The sequence below is a fragment of the Bubalus kerabau genome, chromosome 1 (assembly GCF_029407905.1).
Source record: "Bubalus kerabau isolate K-KA32 ecotype Philippines breed swamp buffalo chromosome 1, PCC_UOA_SB_1v2, whole genome shotgun sequence".
In the NCBI taxonomy this organism is placed as follows: Eukaryota; Metazoa; Chordata; class Mammalia; order Artiodactyla; family Bovidae; genus Bubalus; species Bubalus kerabau.
In genome coordinates, this window is record NC_073624.1 from 125,995,053 (window position 1) to 126,015,018 (window position 19,966).

The 19,966-nt window shown below is 71.0% G+C and overlaps 10 non-coding genes across 10 annotated transcripts; all 10 read right to left on the minus strand.

Moving 5' to 3' along the window:
* Positions 1-212: 212 nt before the first annotated feature.
* LOC129642613 (5S ribosomal RNA) lies at positions 213-331 on the minus strand. Its single transcript, XR_008709865.1, has one exon. It is a non-coding gene; the product is annotated as a 5S ribosomal RNA (ribosomal RNA).
* Positions 332-2,310: 1,979 nt separating this feature from the next.
* On the minus strand, positions 2,311-2,429 carry LOC129642624 (5S ribosomal RNA). Its single transcript, XR_008709879.1, has one exon. It is a non-coding gene; the product is annotated as a 5S ribosomal RNA (ribosomal RNA).
* Positions 2,430-4,389: 1,960 nt separating this feature from the next.
* Positions 4,390-4,508, minus strand: LOC129642636 (5S ribosomal RNA). Its single transcript, XR_008709891.1, has one exon. It is a non-coding gene; the product is annotated as a 5S ribosomal RNA (ribosomal RNA).
* Positions 4,509-6,462: 1,954 nt separating this feature from the next.
* On the minus strand, positions 6,463-6,581 carry LOC129642650 (5S ribosomal RNA). The gene has a single exon (XR_008709899.1). It is a non-coding gene; the product is annotated as a 5S ribosomal RNA (ribosomal RNA).
* A 1,981-nt stretch (positions 6,582-8,562) lies between these two features.
* On the minus strand, positions 8,563-8,681 carry LOC129642661 (5S ribosomal RNA). The gene has a single exon (XR_008709909.1). It is a non-coding gene; the product is annotated as a 5S ribosomal RNA (ribosomal RNA).
* Positions 8,682-10,660: 1,979 nt separating this feature from the next.
* Positions 10,661-10,779, minus strand: LOC129642664 (5S ribosomal RNA). The gene has a single exon (XR_008709911.1). It is a non-coding gene; the product is annotated as a 5S ribosomal RNA (ribosomal RNA).
* A 1,983-nt stretch (positions 10,780-12,762) lies between these two features.
* On the minus strand, positions 12,763-12,881 carry LOC129642666 (5S ribosomal RNA). Its single transcript, XR_008709913.1, has one exon. It is a non-coding gene; the product is annotated as a 5S ribosomal RNA (ribosomal RNA).
* Positions 12,882-14,858: 1,977 nt separating this feature from the next.
* On the minus strand, positions 14,859-14,977 carry LOC129642667 (5S ribosomal RNA). Its single transcript, XR_008709914.1, has one exon. It is a non-coding gene; the product is annotated as a 5S ribosomal RNA (ribosomal RNA).
* Positions 14,978-16,928: 1,951 nt separating this feature from the next.
* Positions 16,929-17,047, minus strand: LOC129642668 (5S ribosomal RNA). The gene has a single exon (XR_008709915.1). It is a non-coding gene; the product is annotated as a 5S ribosomal RNA (ribosomal RNA).
* Positions 17,048-19,030: 1,983 nt separating this feature from the next.
* On the minus strand, positions 19,031-19,149 carry LOC129642669 (5S ribosomal RNA). Its single transcript, XR_008709916.1, has one exon. It is a non-coding gene; the product is annotated as a 5S ribosomal RNA (ribosomal RNA).
* Between the last annotated feature and the right edge of the window lie 817 nt (positions 19,150-19,966).

The window sequence follows — 19,966 nt, forward strand, 5'->3', positions numbered from 1 at the left end:
TTTCCTGGAAGCCGAATGCGGAGGGGCTCGCGGGCCGCGCGGAGGCAACCCAGGTCTGCAGCGGGAGTCGGGGCCCCGGCCACCCACCCCGCGAGGGGCTGGAAGGCAGGCGACCGCTCTGAGCGCGGTGGGGTGCGAGGGGCCAGCGGCAGGTGGGGCTTGCGGGGGTGGGGGGCGGGCGCTAAAGGAGAGGGGAGGCCAAAAAAAAAAAAAGCCTACAGCACCCGGTATTCCCAGGCGGTCTCCCATCCAAGTACTAACCAGGCCCGACCCTGCTTAGCTTCCGAGATCAGACGAGATCGGGCGCGTTCAGGGTGGTATGGCCGTAGACGGGGGCGGCTGCCGCCGGGCGCCCTAAGAGCCCTGCGCTGCGCCTGCCTTTCCCTCTGACCTGCCGCTCGGGCCAGCCGGCCGCAGCTCTCCACGGAGCGCGCGCTGCACTTGAGCTGCACGACCCGCGACCGGACTCCCCGCGGCCGTGTGGCCGGCCGACGCCGCTCCGCGCCCCGCACACCGCCACCCCCGGCCAGCACCCGCCCGGCCCGGCCCGGCCCGGGGGACCACAGGGCTTCCGGGACCCGGGACCCTGGACCCGCAGCAGCCGGCCCGGCATGCCTGCGGCGGGTCGGGCGTGGGCTGGGCTGGGCTGGGCTGGGCTGGGGTGAGGGGCGCGGTGGGGTGAGGGGCGCGGAGGTCTGGGCGCTCTCCCACCCTGGGACCCTCCAGGCCCGCCCCCGCTCGGAGGCCGCCGCCCCCCTCCGCCACCTCCCCCCCACCAAGGGCTTCGCTGCTCAGGGCCGCGTGGCCCCGGGGGCCCGCTGGGGCCCGCGGTCCTCTGAGCCTCCTGCGGGCCTGTGCGCAGCCCAGCCTTGGCCCCGAGCGCCCATCCTGCCCGGCACCTGCCCGGTGCCCAAAGCCCCCGGGAGCCACCAGCGCGGTGAACCAGAGCTCGTCAGCCCCGCCCCTTCGCCCTACCGAGGCCCCCCTTGCCCCCACGCCGCCCTCCAAGCACAGCACCTTCCTGAGGGAGCGGACGAGCGACATGCAGGCACACGGACAGACACACAGACACTCGCAGGCACCCACGCCACGTGAGACAGCCGGCCGGCGCAAGCGCGGCAGCCAGGGCCACAGCCATAGCACCCGTGGGAGGCCGGGGGTCAGGAGAGACAGAGACAGAAAGAGATGAAGGTTCAGAGACACACTCCCAAGACGGCGCGAGGCAGATGCAGACAGACAGACAGACAGACAGACAGACAGACACGAGCGCGCAGGCACACACGGGGAGGGAGAGACAGAGAGAGGGAGACACAGAGCGACTGACAGAGAGCCGGAGAACGGGAGAAGGACAGGGGACAGGGGATGGCATCCGCTCCGAGATCGACACACTGGCACAGACCGTGGCACACCTCAGAGAGAGGCCCTGCGGAAGAAGCAGCTTCCCTAAGGGAGGGGGCGTCAGCCGTGGGCCGTCGGGCCCCGGCTGGGCGCAGTGCCCTGGGGCTGGCAATCACCCGTGGGGACCCCAAGACTTCCTCGCATCCGAGGTCTCAAAGGTCCCCTTCGGCTTGGCCACCTAAGGCGAGACCCAGCCCCCGCCCCCAGGCCAGAGGGTGAGCGCGTGAGAGTGTGTGTGTGAGTGTGTCGGTGGGCGACGGTGGGGGTCTGGTCGACTGGGGGCCGGGGGGAACCCAGAATGGAGGGGGCAGGGTGTGGCGGCCGGGGCTTTGGAAGTCTGTGTGGTCCTCTTGCTGTCTGTCTCTCTCTCCCTCTTTCTCCGTCTCCCTTACCTGTGGTCTCCGCCTCTTGACCTTTCTCGGGGGCGGGTGTGTGTGTGTGTGTGTGTGTGTGTGTGTGTGTGAGTGTTGTGTGTGTGTGTGAGTGAGTGTTGTGGTTGTGTGAGTGTGTTGTGCGCACGCCTGCAGGAGACCCAGAGGCTGCCTGCGAGGATGCCTCTGGTGGTGGGGCTGGGGCCGGGGCTAGGGCCTGGGCCCCGCCCGGAAGTGCCTGAGGCCTGCCAAGGGAGCCCCAGACAGAGAGCACCCCCTCCACCGCCCCCCACCCACCCCCCGCCCCCTCGCCCTCGCCGGTCCTCTGGTTTCCTGGAAGCCGAATGCGGAGGGGCTCGCGGGCCGCGCGGAGGCAACCCAGGTCTGCAGCGGGAGTCGGGGCCCCGGCCACCCACCCCGCGAGGGGCTGGAAGGCAGGCGACCGCTCTGAGCGCGGTGGGGTGCGAGGGGCCAGCGGCAGGTGGGGCTTGCGGGGGTGGGGGGCGGGCGCTAAAGGAGAGGGGAGGCCAAAAAAAAAAAAAGCCTACAGCACCCGGTATTCCCAGGCGGTCTCCCATCCAAGTACTAACCAGGCCCGACCCTGCTTAGCTTCCGAGATCAGACGAGATCGGGCGCGTTCAGGGTGGTATGGCCGTAGACGGGGGCGGCTGCCGCCGGGCGCCCTAAGAGCCCTGCGCTGCGCCTGCCTTTCCCTCTGACCTGCCGCTCGGGCCAGCCGGCCGCAGCTCTCCACGGAGCGCGCGCTGCACTTGAGCTGCACGACCCGCGACCGGACTCCCCGCGGCCGTGTGGCCGGCCGACGCCGCTCCGCGCCCCGCACACCGCCACCCCGGCCAGCACCCGCCCGGCCCGGCCCGGCCCGGGGGACCACAGGGCTTCCGGGACCCGGGACCCTGGACCCGCAGCAGCCGGCCCGGCATGCCTGCGGCGGGTCGGGCGTGGGCTGGGCTGGGCTGGGCTGGGCTGGGGTGAGGGGCGCGGTGGGGTGAGGGGCGCGGAGGTCTGGGCGCTCTCCCACCCTGGGACCCTCCAGGCCCGCCCCCGCTCGGAGGCCGCCGCGCCCCTCCGCCACCTCCCCCCCACCAAGGGCTTCGCTGCTCAGGGCCGCGTGGCCCCGGGGGCCCGCTGGGGCCCGCGGTCCTCTGAGCCTCCTGCGGGCCTGTGCGCAGCCCAGCCTTGGCCCCGAGCGCCCATCCTGCCCGGCACCTGCCCGGTGCCCAAAGCCCCCGGGAGCCACCAGCGCGGTGAACCAGAGCTCGTCAGCCCCGCCCCTTCGCCCTACCGAGGCCCCCCTTGCCCCCACGCCGCCCTCCAAGCACAGCACCTTCCTGAGGGAGCGGACGAGCGACATGCAGGCACACGGACAGACACACAGACACTCGCAGGCACCCACGCCACGTGAGACAGCCGGCCGGCGCAAGCGCGGCAGCCAGGGCCACAGCCATAGCACCCGTGGGAGGCCGGGGGTCAGGAGAGACAGAGACAGAAAGAGATGAAGGTTCAGAGACACACTCCCAAGACGGCGCGAGGCAGATGCAGACAGACAGACAGACAGACAGACAGACATGAGCGCGCAGGCACACACGGGGAGGGAGAGACAGAGAGAGGGAGACACAGAGCGACTGACAGAGAGCCGGAGAACGGGAGAAGGACAGGGGACAGGGGATGGCATCCGCTCCGAGATCGACACACTGGCACAGACCGTGGCACACCTCAGAGAGAGGCCGTGCGGAAGAAGCAGCTTCCCTAAGGGAGGGGGCGTCAGCCGTGGGCCGTCGGGCCCCGACTGGGCGCAGTGCCCTGGGGCTGGCAATCACCCGTGGGGACCCCAAGACTTCCTCGCATCCGAGGTCTCAAAGGTCCCCTTCGGCTTGGCCACCTAAGGCGAGACCCAGCCCCCGCCCCCAGGCCAGAGGGTGAGCGCGTGAGAGTGTGTGTGTGAGTGTGTCGGTGGGCGACGGTGGGGGTCTGGTCGACTGGGGGCCGGGGGGAACCCAGAATGGAGGGGGCAGGGTGTGGCGGCCGGGGCTTTGGAAGTCTGTGTGGTCCTCTTGCTGTCTGTCTCTCTCTCCCTCTTTCTCCGTCTCCCTTACCTGTGGTCTCCGGCTCTTGACCTTTCTCGGGGGCGGGTGTGTGTGTGTGTGTGTGTGTGTGTGTGTGTGTGTGTGAGTGAGTGTTGTGGTTGTGTGAGTGTGTTGTGCGCACGCCTGCAGGAGACCCAGAGGCTGCCTGCGAGGATGCCTCTGGTGGTGGGGCTGGGGCCGGGGCTAGGGCCTGGGCCCCGCCCGGAAGTGCCTGAGGCCTGCCAAGGGAGCCCCAGACAGAGAGCACCCCCTCCACCGCCCCCCACCCACCCCCCGCCCCCTCGCCCTCGCCGGTCCTCTGGTTTCCTGGAAGCCGAATGCGGAGGGGCTCGCGGGCCGCGCGGAGGCAACCCAGGTCTGCAGCGGGAGTCGGGGCCCCGGCCACCCACCCCGCGAGGGGCTGGAAGGCAGGCGACCGCTCTGAGCGCGGTGGGGTGCGAGGGGCCAGCGGCAGGTGGGGCTTGCGGGGGTGGGGGGCGGGCGCTAAAGGAGAGGGGAGGCCAAAAAAAAAAAAAAGCCTACAGCACCCGGTATTCCCAGGCGGTCTCCCATCCAAGTACTAACCAGGCCCGACCCTGCTTAGCTTCCGAGATCAGACGAGATCGGGCGCGTTCAGGGTGGTATGGCCGTAGACGGGGGCGGCTGCCGCCGGGCGCCCTAAGAGCCCTGCGCTGCGCCTGCCTTTCCCTCTGACCTGCCGCTCGGGCCAGCCGGCCGCAGCTCTCCACGGAGCGCGCGCTGCACTTGAGCTGCACGACCCGCGACCGGACTCCCCGCGGCCGTGTGGCCGGCCGACGCCGCTCCGCGCCCCGCACACCGCCACCCCCGGCCAGCACCCGCCCGGCCCGGCCCGGCCCGGGGGACCACAGGGCTTCCGGGACCCGGGACCCTGGACCCGCAGCAGCCGGCCCGGCATGCCTGCGGCGGGTCGGGCGTGGGCTGGGCTGGGCTGGGCTGGGCTGGGGTGAGGGGCGCGGTGGGGTGAGGGGCGCGGAGGTCTGGGCGCTCTCCCACCCTGGGACCCTCCAGGCCCGCCCCCGCTCGGAGGCCGCCGCGCCCCTCCGCCACCTCCCCCCCACCAAGGGCTTCGCTGCTCAGGGCCGCGTGGCCCCGGGGGCCCGCTGGGGCCCGCGGTCCTCTGAGCCTCCTGCGGGCCTGTGCGCAGCCCAGCCTTGGCCCCGAGCGCCCATCCTGCCCGGCACCTGCCCGGTGCCCAAAGCCCCCGGGAGCCACCAGCGCGGTGAACCAGAGCTCGTCAGCCCCGCCCCTTCGCCCTACCGAGGCCCCCTTGCCCCCACGCCGCCCTCCAAGCACAGCACCTTCCTGAGGGAGCGGACGAGCGACATGCAGGCACACGGACAGACACACAGACACTCGCAGGCACCCACGCCACGTGAGACAGCCGGCCGGCGCAAGCGCGGCAGCCAGGGCCACAGCCATAGCACCCGTGGGAGGCCGGGGGTCAGGAGAGACAGAGACAGAAAGAGATGAAGGTTCAGAGACACACTCCCAAGACGGCGCGAGGCAGATGCAGACAGACAGACAGACAGACAGACAGACATGAGCGCGCAGGCACACACGGGGAGGGAGAGACAGAGAGAGGGAGACACAGAGCGACTGACAGAGAGCCGGAGAACGGGAGAAGGACAGGGGACAGGGGATGGCATCCGCTCCGAGATCGACACACTGGCACAGACCGTGGCACACCTCAGAGAGAGGCCGTGCGGAAGAAGCAGCTTCCCTAAGGGAGGGGGCGTCAGCCGTGGGCCGTCGGGCCCCGACTGGGCGCAGTGCCCTGGGGCTGGCAATCACCCGTGGGGACCCCAAGACTTCCTCGCATCCGAGGTCTCAAAGGTCCCCTTCGGCTTGGCCACCTAAGGCGAGACCCAGCCCCCGCCCCCAGGCCAGAGGGTGAGCGCGTGAGAGTGTGTGTGTGAGTGTGTCGGTGGGCGACGGTGGGGGTCTGGTCGACTGGGGGCCGGGGGGAACCCAGAATGGAGGGGGCAGGGTGTGGCGGCCGGGGCTTTGGAAGTCTGTGTGGTCCTCTTGCTGTCTGTCTCTCTCTCCCTCTTTCTCCGTCTCCCTTACCTGTGGTCTCCGGCTCTTGACCTTTCTCGGGGGCGGGTGTGTGTGTGTGTGTGTGTGTGTGTGTGTGTGTGAGTGAGTGTTGTGGTTGTGTGAGTGTGTTGTGCGCACGCCTGCAGGAGACCCAGAGGCTGCCTGCGAGGATGCCTCTGGTGGTGGGGCTGGGGCCGGGGCTAGGGCCTGGGCCCCGCCCGGAAGTGCCTGAGGCCTGCCAAGGGAGCCCCAGACAGAGAGCACCCCCTCCACCGCCCCCCACCCACCCCCCGCCCCCTCGCCCTCGCCGGTCCTCTGGTTTCCTGGAAGCCGAATGCGGAGGGGCTCGCGGGCCGCGCGGAGGCAACCCAGGTCTGCAGCGGGAGTCGGGGCCCCGGCCACCCACCCCGCGAGGGGCTGGAAGGCAGGCGACCGCTCTGAGCGCGGTGGGGTGCGAGGGGCCAGCGGCAGGTGGGGCTTGCGGGGGTGGGGGGCGGGCGCTAAAGGAGAGGGGAGGCCAAAAAAAAAAAAGCCTACAGCACCCGGTATTCCCAGGCGGTCTCCCATCCAAGTACTAACCAGGCCCGACCCTGCTTAGCTTCCGAGATCAGACGAGATCGGGCGCGTTCAGGGTGGTATGGCCGTAGACGGGGGCGGCTGCCGCCGGGCGCCCTAAGAGCCCTGCGCTGCGCCTGCCTTTCCCTCTGACCTGCCGCTCGGGCCAGCCGGCCGCAGCTCTCCACGGAGCGCGCGCTGCACTTGAGCTGCACGACCCGCGACCGGACTCCCCGCGGCCGTGTGGCCGGCCGACGCCGCTCCGCGCCCCGCACACCGCCACCCCCGGCCAGCACCCGCCCGGCCCGGCCCGGCCCGGGGGACCACAGGGCTTCCGGGACCCGGGACCCTGGACCCGCAGCAGCCGGCCCGGCATGCCTGCGGCGGGTCGGGCGTGGGCTGGGCTGGGCTGGGCTGGGCTGGGGTGAGGGGCGCGGTGGGGTGAGGGGCGCGGAGGTCTGGGCGCTCTCCCACCCTGGGACCCTCCAGGCCCGCCCCCGCTCGGAGGCCGCCGCGCCCCTCCGCCACCTCCCCCCCACCAAGGGCTTCGCTGCTCAGGGCCGCGTGGCCCCGGGGGCCCGCTGGGGCCCGCGGTCCTCTGAGCCTCCTGCGGGCCTGTGCGCAGCCCAGCCTTGGCCCCGAGCGCCCATCCTGCCCGGCACCTGCCCGGTGCCCAAAGCCCCCGGGAGCCACCAGCGCGGTGAACCAGAGCTCGTCAGCCCCGCCCCTTCGCCCTACCGAGGCCCCCCTTGCCCCCACGCCGCCCTCCAAGCACAGCACCTTCCTGAGGGAGCGGACGAGCGACATGCAGGCACACGGACAGACACACAGACACTCGCAGGCACCCACGCCACGTGAGACAGCCGGCCGGCGCAAGCGCGGCAGCCAGGGCCACAGCCATAGCACCCGTGGGAGGCCGGGGGTCAGGAGAGACAGAGACAGAAAGAGATGAAGGTTCAGAGACACACTCCCAAGACGGCGCGAGGCAGATGCAGACAGACAGACAGACAGACAGACAGACACGAGCGCGCAGGCACACACGGGGAGGGAGAGACAGAGAGAGGGAGACACAGAGCGACTGACAGAGAGCCGGAGAACGGGAGAAGGACAGGGGACAGGGGATGGCATCCGCTCCGAGATCGACACACTGGCACAGACCGTGGCACACCTCAGAGAGAGGCCCTGCGGAAGAAGCAGCTTCCCTAAGGGAGGGGGCGTCAGCCTTGGGCCGTCGGGCCCCGGCTGGGCGCAGTGCCCTGGGGCTGGCAATCACCCGTGGGGACCCCAAGACTTCCTCGCATCCGAGGTCTCAAAGGTCCCCTTCGGCTTGGCCACCTAAGGCGAGACCCAGCCCCCGCCCCCAGGCCAGAGGGTGAGCGCGTGAGAGTGTGTGTGTGAGTGTGTCGGTGGGCGACGGTGGGGGTCTGGTCGACTGGGGGCCGGGGGGAACCCAGAATGGAGGGGGCAGGGTGTGGCGGCCGGGGCTTTGGAAGTCTGTGTGGTCCTCTTGCTGTCTGTCTCTCTCTCCCTCTTTCTCCGTCTCCCTTACCTGTGGTCTCCGCCTCTTGACCTTTCTCGGGGGCGGGTGTGTGTGTGTGTGTGTGTGTGTGTGTGTGTGTGTGTGTGAGTGTTGTGTGTGTGTGTGAGTGAGTGTTGTGGTTGTGTGAGTGTGTTGTGCGCACGCCTGCAGGAGACCCAGAGGCTGCCTGCGAGGATGCCTCTGGTGGTGGGGCTGGGGCCGGGGCTAGGGCCTGGGCCCCGCCCGGAAGTGCCTGAGGCCTGCCAAGGGAGCCCCAGACAGAGAGCACCCCCTCCACCGCCCCCCACCCACCCCCCGCCCCCTCGCCCTCGCCGGTCCTCTGGTTTCCTGGAAGCCGAATGCGGAGGGGCTCGCGGGCCGCGCGGAGGCAACCCAGGTCTGCAGCGGGAGTCGGGGCCCCGGCCACCCACCCCGCGAGGGGCTGGAAGGCAGGCGACCGCTCTGAGCGCGGTGGGGTGCGAGGGGCCAGCGGCAGGTGGGGCTTGCGGGGGTGGGGGGCGGGCGCTAAAGGAGAGGGGAGGCCAAAAAAAAAAAAAGCCTACAGCACCCGGTATTCCCAGGCGGTCTCCCATCCAAGTACTAACCAGGCCCGACCCTGCTTAGCTTCCGAGATCAGACGAGATCGGGCGCGTTCAGGGTGGTATGGCCGTAGACGGGGGCGGCTGCCGCCGGGCGCCCTAAGAGCCCTGCGCTGCGCCTGCCTTTCCCTCTGACCTGCCGCTCGGGCCAGCCGGCCGCAGCTCTCCACGGAGCGCGCGCTGCACTTGAGCTGCACGACCCGCGACCGGACTCCCCGCGGCCGTGTGGCCGGCCGACGCCGCTCCGCGCCCCGCACACCGCCACCCCCGGCCAGCACCCGCCCGGCCCGGCCCGGCCCGGGGGACCACAGGGCTTCCGGGACCCGGGACCCTGGACCCGCAGCAGCCGGCCCGGCATGCCTGCGGCGGGTCGGGCGTGGGCTGGGCTGGGCTGGGCTGGGCTGGGGTGAGGGGCGCGGTGGGGTGAGGGGCGCGGAGGTCTGGGCGCTCTCCCACCCTGGGACCCTCCAGGCCCGCCCCCGCTCGGAGGCCGCCGCGCCCCTCCGCCACCTCCCCCCCACCAAGGGCTTCGCTGCTCAGGGCCGCGTGGCCCCGGGGGCCCGCTGGGGCCCGCGGTCCTCTGAGCCTCCTGCGGGCCTGTGCGCAGCCCAGCCTTGGCCCCGAGCGCCCATCCTGCCCGGCACCTGCCCGGTGCCCAAAGCCCCCGGGAGCCACCAGCGCGGTGAACCAGAGCTCGTCAGCCCCGCCCCTTCGCCCTACCGAGGCCCCCCTTGCCCCCACGCCGCCCTCCAAGCACAGCACCTTCCTGAGGGAGCGGACGAGCGACATGCAGGCACACGGACAGACACACAGACACTCGCAGGCACCCACGCCACGTGAGACAGCCGGCCGGCGCAAGCGCGGCAGCCAGGGCCACAGCCATAGCACCCGTGGGAGGCCGGGGGTCAGGAGAGACAGAGACAGAAAGAGATGAAGGTTCAGAGACACACTCCCAAGACGGCGCGAGGCAGATGCAGACAGACAGACAGACAGACAGACAGACAGACACGAGCGCGCAGGCACACACGGGGAGGGAGAGACAGAGAGAGGGAGACACAGAGCGACTGACAGAGAGCCGGAGAACGGGAGAAGGACAGGGGACAGGGGATGGCATCCGCTCCGAGATCGACACACTGGCACAGACCGTGGCACACCTCAGAGAGAGGCCCTGCGGAAGAAGCAGCTTCCCTAAGGGAGGGGGCGTCAGCCGTGGGCCGTCGGGCCCCGGCTGGGCGCAGTGCCCTGGGGCTGGCAATCACCCGTGGGGACCCCAAGACTTCCTCGCATCCGAGGTCTCAAAGGTCCCCTTCGGCTTGGCCACCTAAGGCGAGACCCAGCCCCCGCCCCCAGGCCAGAGGGTGAGCGCGTGAGAGTGTGTGTGTGAGTGTGTCGGTGGGCGACGGTGGGGGTCTGGTCGACTGGGGGCCGGGGGGAACCCAGAATGGAGGGGGCAGGGTGTGGCGGCCGGGGCTTTGGAAGTCTGTGTGGTCCTCTTGCTGTCTGTCTCTCTCTCCCTCTTTCTCCGTCTCCCTTACCTGTGGTCTCCGCCTCTTGACCTTTCTCGGGGGCGGGTGTGTGTGTGTGTGTGTGTGTGTGTGTGTGTGTGAGTGTTGTGTGTGTGTGTGAGTGAGTGTTGTGGTTGTGTGAGTGTGTTGTGCGCACGCCTGCAGGAGACCCAGAGGCTGCCTGCGAGGATGCCTCTGGTGGTGGGGCTGGGGCCGGGGCTAGGGCCTGGGCCCCGCCCGGAAGTGCCTGAGGCCTGCCAAGGGAGCCCCAGACAGAGAGCACCCCCTCCACCGCCCCCCACCCACCCCCCGCCCCCTCGCCCTCGCCGGTCCTCTGGTTTCCTGGAAGCCGAATGCGGAGGGGCTCGCGGGCCGCGCGGAGGCAACCCAGGTCTGCAGCGGGAGTCGGGGCCCCGGCCACCCACCCCGCGAGGGGCTGGAAGGCAGGCGACCGCTCTGAGCGCGGTGGGGTGCGAGGGGCCAGCGGCAGGTGGGGCTTGCGGGGGTGGGGGGCGGGCGCTAAAGGAGAGGGGAGGCCAAAAAAAAAAAAAGCCTACAGCACCCGGTATTCCCAGGCGGTCTCCCATCCAAGTACTAACCAGGCCCGACCCTGCTTAGCTTCCGAGATCAGACGAGATCGGGCGCGTTCAGGGTGGTATGGCCGTAGACGGGGGCGGCTGCCGCCGGGCGCCCTAAGAGCCCTGCGCTGCGCCTGCCTTTCCCTCTGACCTGCCGCTCGGGCCAGCCGGCCGCAGCTCTCCACGGAGCGCGCGCTGCACTTGAGCTGCACGACCCGCGACCGGACTCCCCGCGGCCGTGTGGCCGGCCGACGCCGCTCCGCGCCCCGCACACCGCCACCCCCGGCCAGCACCCGCCCGGCCCGGCCCGGCCCGGGGGACCACAGGGCTTCCGGGACCCGGGACCCTGGACCCGCAGCAGCCGGCCCGGCATGCCTGCGGCGGGTCGGGCGTGGGCTGGGCTGGGCTGGGCTGGGCTGGGGTGAGGGGCGCGGTGGGGTGAGGGGCGCGGAGGTCTGGGCGCTCTCCCACCCTGGGACCCTCCAGGCCCGCCCCCGCTCGGAGGCCGCCGCGCCCCTCCGCCACCTCCCCCCCACCAAGGGCTTCGCTGCTCAGGGCCGCGTGGCCCCGGGGGCCCGCTGGGGCCCGCGGTCCTCTGAGCCTCCTGCGGGCCTGTGCGCAGCCCAGCCTTGGCCCCGAGCGCCCATCCTGCCCGGCACCTGCCCGGTGCCCAAAGCCCCCGGGAGCCACCAGCGCGGTGAACCAGAGCTCGTCAGCCCCGCCCCTTCGCCCTACCGAGGCCCCCCTTGCCCCCACGCCGCCCTCCAAGCACAGCACCTTCCTGAGGGAGCGGACGAGCGACATGCAGGCACACGGACAGACACACAGACACTCGCAGGCACCCACGCCACGTGAGACAGCCGGCCGGCGCAAGCGCGGCAGCCAGGGCCACAGCCATAGCACCCGTGGGAGGCCGGGGGTCAGGAGAGACAGAGACAGAAAGAGATGAAGGTTCAGAGACACACTCCCAAGACGGCGCGAGGCAGATGCAGACAGACAGACAGACAGACAGACAGACAGACACGAGCGCGCAGGCACACACGGGGAGGGAGAGACAGAGAGAGGGAGACACAGAGCGACTGACAGAGAGCCGGAGAACGGGAGAAGGACAGGGGACAGGGGATGGCATCCGCTCCGAGATCGACACACTGGCACAGACCGTGGCACACCTCAGAGAGAGGCCCTGCGGAAGAAGCAGCTTCCCTAAGGGAGGGGGCGTCAGCCTTGGGCCGTCGGGCCCCGGCTGGGCGCAGTGCCCTGGGGCTGGCAATCACCCGTGGGGACCCCAAGACTTCCTCGCATCCGAGGTCTCAAAGGTCCCCTTCGGCTTGGCCACCTAAGGCGAGACCCAGCCCCCGCCCCCAGGCCAGAGGGTGAGCGCGTGAGAGTGTGTGTGTGAGTGTGTCGGTGGGCGACGGTGGGGGTCTGGTCGACTGGGGGCCGGGGGGAACCCAGAATGGAGGGGGCAGGGTGTGGCGGCCGGGGCTTTGGAAGTCTGTGTGGTCCTCTTGCTGTCTGTCTCTCTCTCCCTCTTTCTCCGTCTCCCTTACCTGTGGTCTCCGCCTCTTGACCTTTCTCGGGGGCGGGTGTGTGTGTGTGTGTGTGTGTGTGTGTGTGTGTGTGTGAGTGTTGTGTGTGTGTGTGAGTGAGTGTTGTGGTTGTGTGAGTGTGTTGTGCGCACGCCTGCAGGAGACCCAGAGGCTGCCTGCGAGGATGCCTCTGGTGGTGGGGCTGGGGCCGGGGCTAGGGCCTGGGCCCCGCCCGGAAGTGCCTGAGGCCTGCCAAGGGAGCCCCAGACAGAGAGCACCCCCTCCACCGCCCCCCACCCACCCCCCGCCCCCTCGCCCTCGCCGGTCCTCTGGTTTCCTGGAAGCCGAATGCGGAGGGGCTCGCGGGCCGCGCGGAGGCAACCCAGGTCTGCAGCGGGAGTCGGGGCCCCGGCCACCCACCCCGCGAGGGGCTGGAAGGCAGGCGACCGCTCTGAGCGCGGTGGGGTGCGAGGGGCCAGCGGCAGGTGGGGCTTGCGGGGGTGGGGGGCGGGCGCTAAAGGAGAGGGGAGGCCAAAAAAAAAAAAAGCCTACAGCACCCGGTATTCCCAGGCGGTCTCCCATCCAAGTACTAACCAGGCCCGACCCTGCTTAGCTTCCGAGATCAGACGAGATCGGGCGCGTTCAGGGTGGTATGGCCGTAGACGGGGGCGGCTGCCGCCGGGCGCCCTAAGAGCCCTGCGCTGCGCCTGCCTTTCCCTCTGACCTGCCGCTCGGGCCAGCCGGCCGCAGCTCTCCACGGAGCGCGCGCTGCACTTGAGCTGCACGACCCGCGACCGGACTCCCCGCGGCCGTGTGGCCGGCCGACGCCGCTCCGCGCCCCGCACACCGCCACCCCCGGCCAGCACCCGCCCGGCCCGGCCCGGCCCGGGGGACCACAGGGCTTCCGGGACCCGGGACCCTGGACCCGCAGCAGCCGGCCCGGCATGCCTGCGGCGGGTCGGGCGTGGGCTGGGCTGGGCTGGGCTGGGCTGGGGTGAGGGGCGCGGTGGGGTGAGGGGCGCGGAGGTCTGGGCGCTCTCCCACCCTGGGACCCTCCAGGCCCGCCCCCGCTCGGAGGCCGCCGCGCCCCTCCGCCACCTCCCCCCCACCAAGGGCTTCGCTGCTCAGGGCCGCGTGGCCCCGGGGGCCCGCTGGGGCCCGCGGTCCTCTGAGCCTCCTGCGGGCCTGTGCGCAGCCCAGCCTTGGCCCCGAGCGCCCATCCTGCCCGGCACCTGCCCGGTGCCCAAAGCCCCCGGGAGCCACCAGCGCGGTGAACCAGAGCTCGTCAGCCCCGCCCCTTCGCCCTACCGAGGCCCCCCTTGCCCCCACGCCGCCCTCCAAGCACAGCACCTTCCTGAGGGAGCGGACGAGCGACATGCAGGCACACGGACAGACACACAGACACTCGCAGGCACCCACGCCACGTGAGACAGCCGGCCGGCGCAAGCGCGGCAGCCAGGGCCACAGCCATAGCACCCGTGGGAGGCCGGGGGTCAGGAGAGACAGAGACAGAAAGAGATGAAGGTTCAGAGACACACTCCCAAGACGGCGCGAGGCAGATGCAGACAGACAGACAGACAGACAGACAGACACGAGCGCGCAGGCACACACGGGGAGGGAGAGACAGAGAGAGGGAGACACAGAGCGACTGACAGAGAGCCGGAGAACGGGAGAAGGACAGGGGACAGGGGATGGCATCCGCTCCGAGATCGACACACTGGCACAGACCGTGGCACACCTCAGAGAGAGGCCCTGCGGAAGAAGCAGCTTCCCTAAGGGAGGGGGCGTCAGCCTTGGGCCGTCGGGCCCCGGCTGGGCGCAGTGCCCTGGGGCTGGCAATCACCCGTGGGGACCCCAAGACTTCCTCGCATCCGAGGTCTCAAAGGTCCCCTTCGGCTTGGCCACCTAAGGCGAGACCCAGCCCCCGCCCCCAGGCCAGAGGGTGAGCGCGTGAGAGTGTGTGTGTGAGTGTGTCGGTGGGCGACGGTGGGGGTCTGGTCGACTGGGGGCCGGGGGGAACCCAGAATGGAGGGGGCAGGGTGTGGCGGCCGGGGCTTTGGAAGTCTGTGTGGTCCTCTTGCTGTCTGTCTCTCTCTCCCTCTTTCTCCGTCTCCCTTACCTGTGGTCTCCGCCTCTTGACCTTTCTCGGGGGCGGGTGTGTGTGTGTGTGTGTGTGTGTGTGTGTGTGTGTGAGTGTTGTGTGTGTGTGTGAGTGAGTGTTGTGGTTGTGTGAGTGTGTTGTGCGCACGCCTGCAGGAGACCCAGAGGCTGCCTGCGAGGATGCCTCTGGTGGTGGGGCTGGGGCCGGGGCTAGGGCCTGGGCCCCGCCCGGAAGTGCCTGAGGCCTGCCAAGGGAGCCCCAGACAGAGAGCACCCCCTCCACCGCCCCCCACCCACCCCCCGCCCCCTCGCCCTCGCCGGTCCTCTGGTTTCCTGGAAGCCGAATGCGGAGGGGCTCGCGGGCCGCGCGGAGGCAACCCAGGTCTGCAGCGGGAGTCGGGGCCCCGGCCACCCACCCCGCGAGGGGCTGGAAGGCAGGCGACCGCTCTGAGCGCGGTGGGGTGCGAGGGGCCAGCGGCAGGTGGGGCTTGCGGGGGTGGGGGGCGGGCGCTAAAGGAGAGGGGAGGCCAAAAAAAAAAAAAGCCTACAGCACCCGGTATTCCCAGGCGGTCTCCCATCCAAGTACTAACCAGGCCCGACCCTGCTTAGCTTCCGAGATCAGACGAGATCGGGCGCGTTCAGGGTGGTATGGCCGTAGACGGGGGCGGCTGCCGCCGGGCGCCCTAAGAGCCCTGCGCTGCGCCTGCCTTTCCCTCTGACCTGCCGCTCGGGCCAGCCGGCCGCAGCTCTCCACGGAGCGCGCGCTGCACTTGAGCTGCACGACCCGCGACCGGACTCCCCGCGGCCGTGTGGCCGGCCGACGCCGCTCCGCGCCCCGCACACCGCCACCCCCGGCCAGCACCCGCCCGGCCCGGCCCGGCCCGGGGGACCACAGGGCTTCCGGGACCCGGGACCCTGGACCCGCAGCAGCCGGCCCGGCATGCCTGCGGCGGGTCGGGCGTGGGCTGGGCTGGGCTGGGCTGGGCTGGGGTGAGGGGCGCGGTGGGGTGAGGGGCGCGGAGGTCTGGGCGCTCTCCCACCCTGGGACCCTCCATGCCCGCCCCCGCTCGGAGGCCGCCGCGCCCCTCCGCCACCTCCCCCCCACCAAGGGCTTCGCTGCTCAGGGCCGCGTGGCCCCGGGGGCCCGCTGGGGCCCGCGGTCCTCTGAGCCTCCTGCGGGCCTGTGCGCAGCCCAGCCTTGGCCCCGAGCGCCCATCCTGCCCGGCACCTGCCCGGTGCCCAAAGCCCCCGGGAGCCACCAGCGCGGTGAACCAGAGCTCGTCAGCCCCGCCCCTTCGCCCTACCGAGGCCCCCCTTGCCCCCACGCCGCCCTCCAAGCACAGCACCTTCCTGAGGGAGCGGACGAGCGACATGCAGGCACACGGACAGACACACAGACACTCGCAGGCACCCACGCCACGTGAGACAGCCGGCCGGCGCAAGCGCGGCAGCCAGGGCCACAGCCATAGCACCCGTGGGAGGCCGGGGGTCAGGAGAGACAGAGACAGAAAGAGATGAAGGTTCAGAGACACACTCCCAAGACGGCGCGAGGCAGATGCAGACAGACAGACAGACAGACAGACAGACACGAGCGCGCAGGCACACACGGGGAGGGAGAGACAGAGAGAGGGAGACACAGAGCGACTGACAGAGAGCCGGAGAACGGGAGAAGGACAGGGGACAGGGGATGGCATCCGCTCCGAGATCGACACACTGGCACAGACCGTGGCACACCTCAGAGAGAGGCCCTGCGGAAGAAGCAGCTTCCCTAAGGGAGGGGGCGTCAGCCTTGGGCCGTCGGGCCCCGGCTGGGCGCAGTGCCCTGGGGCTGGCAATCACCCGTGGGGACCCCAAGACTTCCTCGCATCCGAGGTCTCAAAGGTCCCCTTCGGCTTGGCCACCTAAGGCGAGACCCAGCCCCCGCCCCCAGGCCAGAGGGTGAGCGCGTGAGAGTGTGTGTGTGAGTGTGTCGGTGGGCGACGGTGGGGGTCTGGTCGACTGGGGGCCGGGGGGAACCCAGAATGGAGGGGGCAGGGTGTGGCGGCCGGGGCTTTGGAAGTCTGTGTGGTCCTCTTGCTGTCTGTCTCTCTCTCCCTCTTTCTCCGTCTCCCTTACCTGTGGTCTCCGCCTCTTGACCTTTCTCGGGGGCGGGTGTGTGTGTGTGTGTGTGTGTGTGTGTGTGAGTGAGTGTTGTGGTTGTGTGAGTGTGTTGTGCGCACGCCTGCAGGAGACCCAGAGGCTGCCTGCGAGGATGCCTCTGGTGGTGGGGCTGGGGCCGGGGCTAGGGCCTGGGCCCCGCCCGGAAGTGCCTGAGGCCTGCCAAGGGAGCCCCAGACAGAGAGCACCCCCTCCACCGCCCCCCACCCACCCCCCGCCCCCTCGCCCTCGCCGGTCCTCTGGTTTCCTGGAAGCCGAATGCGGAGGGGCTCGCGGGCCGCGCGGAGGCAACCCAGGTCTGCAGCGGGAGTCGGGGCCCCGGCCACCCACCCCGCGAGGGGCTGGAAGGCAGGCGACCGCTCTGAGCGCGGTGGGGTGCGAGGGGCCAGCGGCAGGTGGGGCTTGCGGGGGTGGGGGGCGGGCGCTAAAGGAGAGGGGAGGCCAAAAAAAAAAAAGCCTACAGCACCCGGTATTCCCAGGCGGTCTCCCATCCAAGTACTAACCAGGCCCGACCCTGCTTAGCTTCCGAGATCAGACGAGATCGGGCGCGTTCAGGGTGGTATGGCCGTAGACGGGGGCGGCTGCCGCCGGGCGCCCTAAGAGCCCTGCGCTGCGCCTGCCTTTCCCTCTGACCTGCCGCTCGGGCCAGCCGGCCGCAGCTCTCCACGGAGCGCGCGCTGCACTTGAGCTGCACGACCCGCGACCGGACTCCCCGCGGCCGTGTGGCCGGCCGACGCCGCTCCGCGCCCCGCACACCGCCACCCCCGGCCAGCACCCGCCCGGCCCGGCCCGGCCCGGGGGACCACAGGGCTTCCGGGACCCGGGACCCTGGACCCGCAGCAGCCGGCCCGGCATGCCTGCGGCGGGTCGGGCGTGGGCTGGGCTGGGCTGGGCTGGGCTGGGGTGAGGGGCGCGGTGGGGTGAGGGGCGCGGAGGTCTGGGCGCTCTCCCACCCTGGGACCCTCCAGGCCCGCCCCCGCTCGGAGGCCGCCGCGCCCCTCCGCCACCTCCCCCCCACCAAGGGCTTCGCTGCTCAGGGCCGCGTGGCCCCGGGGGCCCGCTGGGGCCCGCGGTCCTCTGAGCCTCCTGCGGGCCTGTGCGCAGCCCAGCCTTGGCCCCGAGCGCCCATCCTGCCCGGCACCTGCCCGGTGCCCAAAGCCCCCGGGAGCCACCAGCGCGGTGAACCAGAGCTCGTCAGCCCCGCCCCTTCGCCCTACCGAGGCCCCCCTTGCCCCCACGCCGCCCTCCAAGCACAGCACCTTCCTGAGGGAGCGGACGAGCGACATGCAGGCACACGGACAGACACACAGACACTCGCAGGCACCCACGCCACGTGAGACAGCCGGCCGGCGCAAGCGCGGCAGCCAGGGCCACAGCCATAGCACCCGTGGGAGGCCGGGGGTCAGGAGAGACAGAGACAGAAAGAGATGAAGGTTCAGAGACACACTCCCAAGACGGCGCGAGGCAGATGCAGACAGACAGACAGACAGACAGACAGACAGACACGAGCGCGCAGGCACACACGGGGAGGGAGAGACAGAGAGAGGGAGACACAGAGCGACTGACAGAGAGCCGGAGAACGGGAGAAGGACAGGGGACAGGGGATGGCATCCGCTCCGAGATCGACACACTGGCACAGACCGTGGCACACCTCAGAGAGAGGCCCTGCGGAAGAAGCAGCTTCCCTAAGGGAGGGGGCGTCAGCCTTGGGCCGTCGGGCCCCGGCTGGGCGCAGTGCCCTGGGGCTGGCAATCACCCGTGGGGACCCCAAGACTTCCTCGCATCCGAGGTCTCAAAGGTCCCCTTCGGCTTGGCCACCTAAGGCGAGACCCAGCCCCCGCCCCCAGGCCAGAGGGTGAGCGCGTGAGAGTGTGTGTGTGAGTGTGTCGGTGGGCGACGGTGGGGGTCTGGTCGACTGGGGGCCGGGGGGAACCCAGAATGGAGGGGGCAGGGTGTGGCGGCCGGGGCTTTGGAAGTCTGTGTGGTCCTCTTGCTGTCTGTCTCTCTCTCCCTCTTTCTCCGTCTCCCTTACCTGTGGTCTCCGCCTCTTGACCTTTCTCGGGGGCGGGTGTGTGTGTGTGTGTGTGTGTGTGTGTGTGTGTGTGTGAGTGTTGTGTGTGTGTGTGAGTGAGTGTTGTGGTTGTGTGAGTGTGTTGTGCGCACGCCTGCAGGAGACCCAGAGGCTGCCTGCGAGGATGCCTCTGGTGGTGGGGCTGGGGCCGGGGCTAGGGCCTGGGCCCCGCCCGGAAGTGCCTGAGGCCTGCCAAGGGAGCCCCAGACAGAGAGCACCCCCTCCACCGCCCCCCACCCACCCCCCGCCCCCTCGCCCTCGCCGGTCCTCTGGTTTCCTGGAAGCCGAATGCGGAGGGGCTCGCGGGCCGCGCGGAGGCAACCCAGGTCTGCAGCGGGAGTCGGGGCCCCGGCCACCCACCCCGCGAGGGGCTGGAAGGCAGGCGACCGCTCTGAGCGCGGTGGGGTGCGAGGGGCCAGCGGCAGGTGGGGCTTGCGGGGGTGGGGGGCGGGCGCTAAAGGAGAGGGGAGGCCAAAAAAAAAAAAAGCCTACAGCACCCGGTATTCCCAGGCGGTCTCCCATCCAAGTACTAACCAGGCCCGACCCTGCTTAGCTTCCGAGATCAGACGAGATCGGGCGCGTTCAGGGTGGTATGGCCGTAGACGGGGGCGGCTGCCGCCGGGCGCCCTAAGAGCCCTGCGCTGCGCCTGCCTTTCCCTCTGACCTGCCGCTCGGGCCAGCCGGCCGCAGCTCTCCACGGAGCGCGCGCTGCACTTGAGCTGCACGACCCGCGACCGGACTCCCCGCGGCCGTGTGGCCGGCCGACGCCGCTCCGCGCCCCGCACACCGCCACCCCCGGCCAGCACCCGCCCGGCCCGGCCCGGCCCGGGGGACCACAGGGCTTCCGGGACCCGGGACCCTGGACCCGCAGCAGCCGGCCCGGCATGCCTGCGGCGGGTCGGGCGTGGGCTGGGCTGGGCTGGGCTGGGCTGGGGTGAGGGGCGCGGTGGGGTGAGGGGCGCGGAGGTCTGGGCGCTCTCCCACCCTGGGACCCTCCAGGCCCGCCCCCGCTCGGAGGCCGCCGCGCCCCTCCGCCACCTCCCCCCCACCAAGGGCTTCGCTGCTCAGGGCCGCGTGGCCCCGGGGGCCCGCTGGGGCCCGCGGTCCTCTGAGCCTCCTGCGGGCCTGTGCGCAGCCCAGCCTTGGCCCCGAGCGCCCATCCTGCCCGGCACCTGCCCGGTGCCCAAAGCCCCCGGGAGCCACCAGCGCGGTGAACCAGAGCTCGTCAGCCCCGCCCCTTCGCCCTACCGAGGCCCCCCTTGCCCCCACGCCGCCCTCCAAGCACAGCACCTTCCTGAGGGAGCGGACGAGCGACATGCAGGCACACGGACAGACACACAGACACTCGCAGGCACCCACGCCACGTGAGACAGCCGGCCGGCGCAAGCGCGGCAGCCAGGGCCACAGCCATAGCACCCGTG